Source organism: Anas acuta, chromosome 2 (genome assembly GCF_963932015.1).
Source record: "Anas acuta chromosome 2, bAnaAcu1.1, whole genome shotgun sequence".
In the NCBI taxonomy this organism is placed as follows: Eukaryota; Metazoa; Chordata; class Aves; order Anseriformes; family Anatidae; genus Anas; species Anas acuta.
In genome coordinates this window covers 133,728,538-133,737,174 of record NC_088980.1, presented here as the reverse complement: position 1 = coordinate 133,737,174, position 8,637 = coordinate 133,728,538, and positions in this window count along the sequence as shown.

Here is an 8,637-nt window from a genome sequence, read left to right as displayed (position 1 = left end):
TCCACGGAGATTTCCCTGGCTATCCCTGAGCTTGGTGGTCCCCGTACTACTGAACAGATTCCCAGGCTCTAGCAAATTAGACAGCTTCCTAATTTATTTTAACATTACATCCACAAGACAAGGAGTCAAAGACTTGGGGACTTGTGGTATCATTATATATTCAGCTTTATCATCCAGGCAGAAATAGCTTGTGCTTAATTCAGGGAGGGAATCTCAGTATTTCTGTCAATACCCAACTTCAGGTTTTTTTTCTCCTCAATAATCTATCCTGAATACATCATTTCAGTTCATCTGCCACCTACCATCAAACTTGGTATTCTCAGGCAAGCTCATAGAGAACCTACTTACAAGTTTATTCATGTTAATCTAGGGTCACAGGCGGTACAGACACAGGCCGGGGCAGGGAGCTGAATCTGTCTTACTGGCACTGATGGATGACTGGCACAGAAGGGCTGTTGCTGTCAATGGATACAAGGGAGAGATCCATTCTTATTCTCCTTAATATCTTTGCAGTGTGTGGCACTGTTGACCTTATGTCAAGTCTGACAGGTGGCATGAATCCAAAGTAACTCTTCAACTAGACAAAGACCCATTCTTTTTCTAGTCCCTTTCAATGTCTACATGCATCCAGCTACCGAGTGAACTGGGTTTCAAAGCCGGTGATATACAGATGGCACAGAACTGTACATCTACTTCCCTATGTACGAATTCTTTGTTATCACTGAGGTTTCTGAGAGCTTGGACATGGTCCACTGCCTTGCTTTTCTAGAATATTGACAATATTTGCAATAAGAATAACTTACTGCCATACAGGAGGCAAAGCTTATCTGTGCAGCAGAAAGCCAGGCACCAATGGCCTTTTAGCTGTGGAAAATTCTTTTAGGGTTCTGGTTATTAAACCAATATGAAAATGTATATATACATATAGGTTAGTGTAAAATAGTACAAAGCAGATATTAATAAGAAACATGCCATAATTGTTGAGGGTAAAAGGATATAGCTCTATTGATTTGAATACCAAGGGCAGAAATGGACACTTCACTCTCGCATTTGGGTTTCATTATGGACAGTAGGCAGAAACATCACACACACACAAACAGAGACATCTGAATCTAAATACTTTCACCTTATTGCAAATCATACTCTGATGAACTGCTTTATTACACTCCTCCACTGAGTGCTGCATACTGATTGATGACAGATAAAAGCTGGCCCCAAAAACTCATCTGGCTGTCCGAAAAAAAAGAAAAAAAATTGAAAGAAAAAAAAAAAGAGTGTTTCTTAATAAAGTGCTGCCTTGCATCATAGAGGCTTTAATCCAAAATAGCAAGCAAAGGGGAATATGAAGCTGAAGAAGTGCTCTGGGTCACTGCTACTCCATCTTTACTTTCCCGTGTTTTAAACCATCGGTGTCCCACGCAGAGCACAGCCCAGTGTCAGATTCGCTGTCTGACCTTGAGCTGCCTCTGCTCAAGCCTAGGATTTGTTTAACAGTTGATCTGAATTAAACAGGTGAAGTTCTTTGTCCCTAACCCTGACATTCGCCAGGTATTAACCTGTGTCTACAGACCTTCTAGCACAGGGCATAACGTGTACTTCTGTGAAGCTTTGGTCTTGGGCACAATTAATTCTGGGTTAATTTTGACCTATAAGGCCCATCCCGCTTTGAAGGCTGTATACATTAATAAGCTCATTGCCTTTCAACTTGGCAGATACAGCATCTAAAGAGACACGACTTGATGTGTGCATCTGGCTGGGGGTGAATGCACATGGGATGGGTTTGCAACTGTGCAACTGCCAGCTAACCATCTGGTATGATCTGTAAGGGAGGGTGGTGTCAAAGTGCACCCTCCTTGCCGGGCCCTCTGGAAATCCACACCTGCGTCTCAGCGCAGGACAACTTCAAGAAAAGTAGCTGCATCACCTGGAACTAGTTTCTCACCCTCTCTTTTAACAGATCCCAGGTCTGTTGTTTCTCAAGATCAGCTTTGGGACTCCTTTTCTTTCCCTCAGGTGTTAATTTTCCTTTTTATTATCATTATTTATTTATTTTCAGTGGTGGTTATTGTGATGGACAAAGGCTTTCTTGCTTTGATGAGGCAGGTTTCGATATGCTGGCTGACACACACCAGCTTAGCATCTGTGTAGCAACAGGGATGCACTGTGGCTTGTCTCAAAGACAGCTGTAGAAAGAGCACTTTGTGCAGGGATTTTCTACATCTCCGTTAAAGAGTGCAGCCTTCTGTGTGTGCAGTCCGTGTACACACAGGGTGAATAGTGTCCCTTTGTAAAGTGTGTATGTAACCCTCTTTCTCTCACCTCTGCTACCTAATGGTTCTGCTGTTTTTCAGGCTCTCTATATCCATCCAAGTGAGACAGGATTTCCTGCAAAGCTAACACCTCTGGAGCTGCTTTTTTTTTTTTTTTTTTTTTTTTTTTTTTTTTTTTTTTTTTTTAATTTCAGTGGGGCAATTTATTTACTTATTTTAAAATATTCCCTTCATGAAGCCTTTACACAGAGGCTATCATTTCATTAAAGTGCCTGCTACCTTTGGCAGGAGGTGGGTTTTACAAGTATGAAGAGCCCCGTGAAAGGACAGTCTTTTCCAGAACTGCATCTCACTGAGGACTCCAAGTTTTCTGAAAGCTTTGCTGTTCCCTCACACTCTGTGAGCCTTTTCTTCACTGCCAGTATCATTCACAGACTTTCAAGGGAAAAATAGGGGTGATACCAGCCAAGTTATCTGCCCCAGGGGCACCATGAGCCCTTCCTGTTCCTGCCCATCTTCCCCTGGGCCCTCTCCCCACCCCTGGCCATGGACCAGGACCCTATTTCAGCTCAGCCCGGGGCCATCAGCCCCTGCCCTGTTGTAACTGTGCCTTGCCCAGCCCTGCCTCCTGCTGTCCTGCCTCCCCGCTGGTTTTTAGAAGAGACCCCGTGGAAATCAGTTCAGCTTTAACCCTGCAGATACAACTCTGGATGTTCTTGTTATTCATAGGTATTTCTGGTTCTCTTCTAGAAGGACAAACCAAAATCTTGGTACTATAAACCTGGTTTTGTCCTCCTTCTGGTTAAAAAATTTCTTTATTTGTCTATTGTGTATTTGTCACAATTAGTCTAAATTGTGTTTTGTGATAGGTAAAATCAGGTAACACACAAAGAAGGCCTCAATTTAATGTGCAGTTATTAGGATGTTCAAAACAGGGTGGTGAATTATGTGGATAATATACTGCAGCGTAAATAAAGGTTTCCTTGAGAATGCTTCTGCCCTGTATAAGCTTTCTCTTCATACTGGGTGCAAGAGGCCTGGGATAGCATGGATATGGAAAACACAAATAACACAGCTATCTCATTTTCCAACATTAACACCTTTCGTGCTGTTCTGTCACGCTACTTCTGGAACAATATAAAATCTCAGACATTGGTTTTAAGTTAGTCTCTGTTTTAGGGCTTTAGATAACAGTCCTGGAGAACACGGTTTTGCATTCACCATTTGCAGAGGTTGTTTTATCCTCAGTTATCATATGTGGGATACTGAGCTCTGCCAACCGTATATCTGATTTTGTACTCCAACAGTCACTGAAAGCTTATTTCAAAATATATATAGATGCTAGTTTTTGTTTGTTTGTTTGTTTTTGGTTTTGTTAACAGGAGCACATGACTCTTCAGGACAGGAGAATTAAGTAGCAGTGCTACCAGATGCCCATTAAAACCGAAAAAGAATACGACCTTAACATTTGATTGGCAGACCCTCACTAACAGTATTATTTCCACTTAACTGCCTTCCAGTTCTGGTATATAATTTAAGAATATTCATATTATTTACTTACAATAATTTATAATTTAGACCTAATAAAAACCTTTGTGTTTCTATTATTGCATATGTTTTTGTCATCTTCCTTGCCATGGAGATTCAGACTATTCAGATTACAAAACAGCCATTGATAGCAGACAAAATAATGAATATAACATATAATCTTAGCATGCAATAGCTAAATAATAGCTGATAACAAATAATGAAAATAACAATACAATAAGTGATTAAGCCAGAATTTATGCAGAGCAAACTCACTTTTCTTGTCCAAATGTTTCTAATTTCCCCTTGATACTTTAGCAACTTTATTTTCCAATGACCATAATAAAAATCTGGAATTGTACTGGGCTGCCATGGGGCTCTGCCCATGCTGTGAACTGCAGAAAGCATTGCATGGTGCTGAGCTGGTCATCACTTTCTGGGACAAAGCAGTGGAGCGATGTAACAAGAAACCTCATCGACAGGGGAATGCCATGGGATTAAATGCTACCAAACTCTTTCTCACTCCCAGCTATTACCACTTCTGTCTGAAAATACAGAATGTAAAATGCTTTCCCCTCTGCACAGTCTCTCAGAGGATTGATAATTGCATTTGGTAATGTTTGTAACACAGACTAAGTGAGAATGGATGCCTTTCTGTGCCCTTCAGGAGTAAGTGCTTGGGCACTGGACTGCTTGCTAGCATCACCAATATGCATGACTGAGAGACACACTGGTTATTTATAGATGCAAGAAAGTGGAGTGTTCAGCTTGGAGGTAATTCACACACTTCAAAGCATGTTTCAGAACTAAATATTTAAATTCTATTTTCCCTAGAGAAAAAGAAAAGAAACTTGATAAATTTTCCCTGTGGAAATTTTGATTTTGCAGAAACTGCTTTTCTGTCAGAAAACATTTTATTGAAAAACCTCCTGAATTGCTCTGGGTGCTCACATGAAAGTAAGGAAAAGAATATGTATTTGCTTGTTTAAGTATTTCAAACAAATGGACATAAAGCTGTTGATTCTCTTTTCAAGAACAAAGCAAATCGTTTTCAATGGTATTTCTTTGATTAAAAAGTTTGAAAAAAAAAATCTTGTTCTCTATTTTTTCATAGAATATTATGTTTTCAACTTTAAATATGATAGTTTCTTTTAGAAAACAAACTGAGATCACTAACTGTAAAAAAATGTTCAGTATTGTTCAGTGCAGCAATGTGGGAATGAGAAATTAACATGGGGATAGTTGACAAATTCTGTTATTGAGCTGTTTGCAATAGGGAAAACATATCGGGTTTCCTTTCACATAGGGTTAACACTGGATGAATGAATCCCCAGGACAAACTGTAGCTGATTGCACTTTATTGCAACATGTTTTAACTTTTGTCATCTGTTGATTTTTCCATTGACCAAGTGCAGTAATTTGGGCAAGTTTTTTCAGCTGTTTCACCTCCTTCACCAGAACACAAGTTTGTTAAAGTACCAAAAATAGTGGCTTTTCTCTGTGACAGTAAAAACCACATCTATTAACCTACAGGAACTAAATCACTCTTTCAAAAAAATGTGGTCAGATTTCAGTAACATGAAGAACCCCTGCCAAGGAAAATTCAATAGAAACATAATGAAAATATCTGATGCTAACAAATATGGACACTCTCACAGCACTACTTTATCTGTTCAGAGAGACAATGTAAGGTAACTGCCTGCCCTGGCTTTATCAATGATCTGATGAATGCCCTTGAACCAAGTACCTTGACCTCTCTCCACCTCTGTTTCCCCTTTTAATCTGACTTGTTAAAAGAATGGAAATTTTGTCTTTTGTGTTTGTATAGGATATTTTGCACAGACAAGTTCTGCTCACAGTCAGAGCTACGTGGTGAGACCAGTATATGCATAATGGTTTCCACAGTTGCTCCACAGAGATATCAAAAGTTTACCTCCCCCTATTAAGAGATGCAGTCTGTGTGATGCAGGTGAACATTATGAATGCCTGTTGCCATTATTAAGATATTAATCTTTCTTTTGGGTGGGAAACCATGCAGAAGTGTATCAAGCCTGTGGGAGGTGCTCTGGGGTCTACAGGCATTAAGGCTTGTTGGAACAGTCTGTGTTATGGATTTGGTCCCAGTTTGAGTCTAACTTTGCCTTCTAATTCACCAGTCATGCATGGAGTTGGTCTAAAGCCAGGCTCTTGCATCTTGAAGTTCAAGGTTTGCAACCCTCTGGGAAAGTGAGAGGAGATGTGGTTCGCTGCTCTGCTCCGATTTGTTTTAATGGGATATCGAGTCATAGCTAGTCAGGCTGCTCATGAGGTTTCTTGTAATGCCCTGTTGGCTACTTTAGTCTGTTCCTCGAGAGCAGCCTAAGAAAGAGGAATGGGTATCTGCCACCTCTCAGGAGTCAAGGCAAGGAAGAGTATGCAGGCAGTAGGCTTTGGTCTTCAGTGAGATGTGGGGCTGTTCAGTGCCACCCCGCAGGTGAGAACAGCACAGGCTGTGCAGAACACTTCTGCCACTCCATCTTACTTCAGCACCCTGGAAGAATGGAGCAATGCCAGAGGGGATCACTGTATCCAAATCTATCTGAACAAAGAGGCGATCACTGCCTTTCACCTTTACTACATCTTGCCTGCATGAGTCATCCTCCATTTAAGATATTAAAATCCATTTAAGCTTAACTGATAGCAGCAGCTTTGGTGAAGGGTTGATGACTGCTAGACATGACACCTCTCAGAGGAGACCAGTAGAGTATCAGCACTATTCACATATGGAGACTCTGGGCTTGGTTTAGGAGTGGTCATTCTGGGAGGTTCCTACCCTGCTGAGATCCATGTAGGAAATTTTTTCACAGCAGCAGAGTGTCAAACATTACAGACTGGAGAACAGCAGTGCAGCATATGCAGAAGGCATAAGTTGCTCCTGCTGTGGCCGTAGACTAGCAGAGTATGACTCAAGTCTTGCCAGTCTCACAGACTCAAATTAAATACTGGCTCCTTGAGCCCTCTGCCAATCCTATTTCCTGACACAGCACATGGAAAAAAATACCTTCATGTTCTGTGGCTTGTTCATGATCTCAGCCTTTCTCCCATCTGAAATGGGTTTCTTGAATTCCTTTCTACAGCATATTACACTAGAATGGAATTTGTCAAATAAATTTATTTATTTATTTTTAATCAGATATACTATAAAGTAGATTTATACTCGCTTTTGAATTATGACTTTTTCAAACTTAAGTATATAAGAAATTACAACACTATTTATTAAAAGAAAACAAAAAAAAAAGGAATTGATTTCAATGCTACTTAAATACTCTGAGTTCATCTGAAACAGAAATAACAGAAATGTATAGGCAGAAAGCTTGGGTATCATTCTTTCAGTCCTGTAGCCCAGGCCATAGGCACAAGGTGACAGAAAAGTTACTAATGGGCTGTACAGTGAGGCAAGTCCTCTGCAGTGTTTTCAAGTGCCTGCTAGCACATATAAAAATTAGTCAGGCCAAATGAGATGGGTTAGATTTACTGGATGTTGGGAGAGTCAGGGAACCCCTTGGGATTGCTCTCTGTGAGATACCCAGGGCTGAAAAGCCATTTGCACTTGTGCAGTTGCCCTGGAGTGGTAGCATACATGATAACTCGGTTTGCCAACTTGTTAATAGGCGATGCTTTGAGCTGCCCTCGATTCTTGCTTTCCCTTCAGTTTTGGTTACACTGATGTCTATGGGAAGTGTCACAGCTGACATTTGCAATTGCTGAGTGAACAAGCTGGGCAGAAATGGTAGCAAAATGGGAGCAGTGGGAGAACTATTTATCCTGACCCAACCTTACAAGAGCTTCCTTTGAGCTACTCAGGTGTACATGTACAGACACTAGATTATCTCATGGATCTCCTAGACAACATGGTCTGTTATCACTTACCCAGTTATTATTCTGAGGGCTGACTACCATTTATGAAATAAAACATAATTTATGGATGGGTAACCAGCACCTTCCAGGAAGCCGGTGTTGACTAACCTTCCAAGAGATGGAGACTGTGCCGTGGTACTTTGATAATTCACACTGTTGATAATTCACCACTTTGGCCCACCCAGTTACAAAGCTGAAACTAGCTTCATCATCACAATGCATTTGAAGCTCATGTTGATTTTTTTGCCTTTTCCTTCCTTTGAATGTTATTCTGAACCTCTAGTTTCCAAGGTGTCGTCTCTCATATTGCAGATGTAACCTTCCTGCTCATTAAATGTATACATTTGTGGTAGGCTATAAAGCAGTGGATTCACATAAGTGAGCAGTCCAGATCAATCTTGTTGGGACTTACTGTCATCATCATATGAAACATAAGAAACAACTGCTTTGAAGCATCAGAATAGAAAAAAACTTTATTGCATGTGTCTACATGTGATTGAAACACTAAAACACAAACACTTGTAAATATACCAGTACCACATCCTCTGTTGGCATTGTCTGGCTTTCCATGGAGTTGTAGATGTGGCCCCTAAGTTTGTGGAACACTGCAAAGACTAAATAAATAAAAATTTAAAGGAGTTTCTGCCTAAAAGTGTAATCTCTTTTGTATGATTTTTATTGCATAGTTTATGCAAAAAAGGTAAGATTTTGTTGATTGTCATGGTATACATTTTTCTCCCTCTTATTCCCCTCTCCGATTTGATCAAATTTACTGAAGTGACACGCGAGCATTTCCCCATTGTGACAGCCACAGTTGAGACATGCAAATCCAAGGAGTCGTTGCAGAGAAAGAGAAATGGAACATTACTTAAAAAATAAAAATAAAAATCCCAGACATCCCAGAAAGTAGTCAAATATTTATGCAAAATGAGTGTAGCTTTAT